Source organism: Solanum pennellii, chromosome 10, assembly GCF_001406875.1.
Source record: "Solanum pennellii chromosome 10, SPENNV200".
Lineage (NCBI taxonomy): Eukaryota > Viridiplantae > Streptophyta > Magnoliopsida > Solanales > Solanaceae > Solanum > Solanum pennellii.
The window spans coordinates 33,502,154-33,505,379 of record NC_028646.1 but is presented as its reverse complement, the minus strand read 5'-3'; the positions used below and the strand labels follow the sequence as shown (position 1 = coordinate 33,505,379).

Sequence of the window (3,226 nt, the reverse complement as noted above, 5' to 3'; positions counted from 1 at the left end):
GAAGCTAGTCCCTATTTGGCTTTACCCGCACACGCGCCTGCCCCCTAACCGCCCTAACCAAATTCGATTGGGGCTTGGTCGCTTGGTCTCTTGCATATGTGCTTGCACATGTGTCGATGCACATTTCTTGTCCAAGGACCCTAACTATGTCCTTGGGAACTTCTTAATCTACATGATCATTATAAGTGATCATGTGCTATGGTACCTAGGCTTGACACTTGGATGCCTCGTACCTAATGTGTACAACTAAGAAACTAATAAATTAGCTTAGGGTCTTCATTGCAGGTACAATTCCTATACAATCTTGGATTGGAGCATTTGAACATCAAATTATATCTTAATACATAGAAATTGGGTAAATATCAAAGTGTACTTTAAGTTACTTGTTAATACATAGAAATTGGCTAACACCCTTAAGCCAATATTCTCTAACATGCCAAATATTACTCAATATTGGGCATTGGGATGTCTATGTACCCCAATACATATCCTTAAAACCTAATAGAATCTTCACTAGGCAAGTAAATTTTCTGGAATGTTACATCTAGGCTTATTAGATGGTTCATAAAGTATACATATACATTCAACTTAAACAACAAAATATAGTTATACATTAACTGTATAAATCTCGACAGTTTATACAATTGTTAATTCATTATGAATTGCATAATTATACAGTTAAGTATATGTAAAACTTATACAAATTATAAAAGTATAAATATACATTCAACTTAAACAACAACTTATACAATTATGTATTTCCAAGCTTATGAACTGTAAAACTTATACAATTTTATAGAAATGTTCAATTGAACTTATACATAGACAATTTATTTATATGATGTATACTATACACACAAACGATAATTCCTAATAATAGCATGAAGAGAAAATGAAGAACAATAACGAGCATAATTAATAAGACATAACAAATTTATTCCATATTCAACATCCTAACTCATACTGTTTAAACACAGAACTAATTGAGAATAAAATTCAATTGTATATGAGATCAAATTTTGTTGTCACAATATAAATATAAAAGCTTATTAAACTTCTTGAGGTCTATTTCTACATGAACGACTATTGTGACTTGCAAATCCACATGTGCTACACGTATGATTCCTTTTTAGTCCAAGCAATTCACTTTTTATTTATGAACGAGGTTTATATTTAGGCCTTCCTGGAGGTCTTTTGAATTTTGGAGGTCGAACTTCATCATACATTATGGATTCAGGTATCACCCATTCTGCTACACCAGCCAAATGATAAATAGGTATCTCATAAATCTTCAAAACCGTCTTTGGTTTATACAAATATGAGCAATACCCATCGGCTACTATAATTTTCCAATTTAGTACAGCCCAAGCGTGTTCACAAGGAACTTCTTCATATTGAAACTTCCCACAACTTTATGTTTTATTCTGACCACAAAACTCCTAACATCATCAGTCACATTGTATATATATTCAGTTGACGGCACAACCTGTTTCACACAGATAGATTTATGTATATGTATAAGTCTATGCTATTGTATATATATAAAATTTTTTTTTGTGTGCATAAATCATTAATTAATAATATATATACATAAAAGATACCCCTATTCGTGTGCTCATTGCTTCATATTTGATTAGTAAATTCTAGGCTTTTCCAATACGGAGTAAATGTACAGGCTGCCTCGTATTTGTTGTCATGATTCCATCTCCCAAATTAGTCTGACCTCTTCTAGAAAATTAAAAATTAGGAATTCCCTTGCAGACACTAATGCAACATTTATACTCTCTGCAATGATAGACGTTATAGCCCATCCCCGATGAGTTTTTGCATGACACCTTGACCACTTATCATATCCATCTAGCTTCAAATACTCTTTAACACCTACTTCAACTTTTTCTACAGTATCCATCAGCCTATCAAACTCAACTTTCTTGCAAGTCTTTGCCATTGTATAAAACACAGGATTTAGCTCATTGGAGGCCTTATTAAATTTCTTCTCTATATTACCCCACAAGTGCCACATACAAGCATAATGTGGCACATTTCTATACACTTGAGTCACTGCCTTTATAATACTTTCATTTGAATCTGAAACTTCATACATATTAATCCTTTTACCATAAGCGTCCCTTAGTTGTAGAAAAAACCAAGACCGAGCTGCATCATTTTTCGAGTCAATGATACCATATGCAGTGAAAAAATGTGTCCTACATTTAAATTTACATACACATTAAAATTCCTATAGAAAAATTACATTCAAAAACTCAATGAATCATACCTGCTTCGTCTGTTGTACTTGCAACCACAAATGTTCCATTATACGGTCCTCTTAGGTGACTTCCATCCACAACTATTACAGGCCAACAATGTTAAAAATCTTGTATAAAACTATTCAATGCAACAAAAACATACAAGAACTCATTTTATCTGTTTTTTTAGACGTATATGCGAGCCTGGATATGTAATATTCATCATATACAAATATGCTTGAAGTTTGCTGTAAAATGCAGCTACAGTGCCCCTCAATGAAACCCGAGCCTTTTATTTATCCCTCCAAGCCAACGAGTAATTTACATCAACTCCCAAATATATCTTTACATCAGTGCGAATATCAGAAGGTGTATATTTTGTCTTGTGATCAACAAGCTTGGGTTTAACGATCCCTCCAATCAGCATGCTTGTGGCATGTTTTTGTGAATACATTTTATCCTTTAAAGGACAAGTATGGTCTGTATTTAATGCTCTTATTCTAAATATACTAGACTTGTTGACATTAGATGCTTTCATTAACCATTCACATTCATAAGAAATACACACCATCGTATAACAACATCAGCAAAAATAATACAACACATCAATATACAAATAACTAAAACAACATATACAATTATATATTTGTATGTATAAAGCAGGCACTTGATTTGTCACGACCCAAAACGAGCCGCGAGTGGCACCCACACTTATCTTACTAGGTGAGCGAACCAACAATCTAAACCCCAACGTTTACCAGTATATAAATTTTGAATAGTAAATAAAATGCGGAAGATCCAAAACTCATTAACGAAATCAATTAAATAAACTTCTAAAGTATAATACTTATCATCCCCAAAATCTGGAAGTCATCACATCAAGAACATCTATCCTCAAATTACTAAGTCTAAGAGTATTTAAGAACTAAAATAAGTAGAAAGATGGTCCATGTCCGAACTTCAAAGACATCAAGACG

General features: G+C 33.0%; 1 pseudogene; it reads right to left on the bottom strand.

The window, feature by feature from the left end:
* Nucleotides 1-1,049: 1,049 nt before the first annotated feature.
* LOC107001223 lies at nt 1,050-2,787 on the bottom strand (annotated as a pseudogene).
* Between the last annotated feature and the right edge of the window lie 439 nt (nt 2,788-3,226).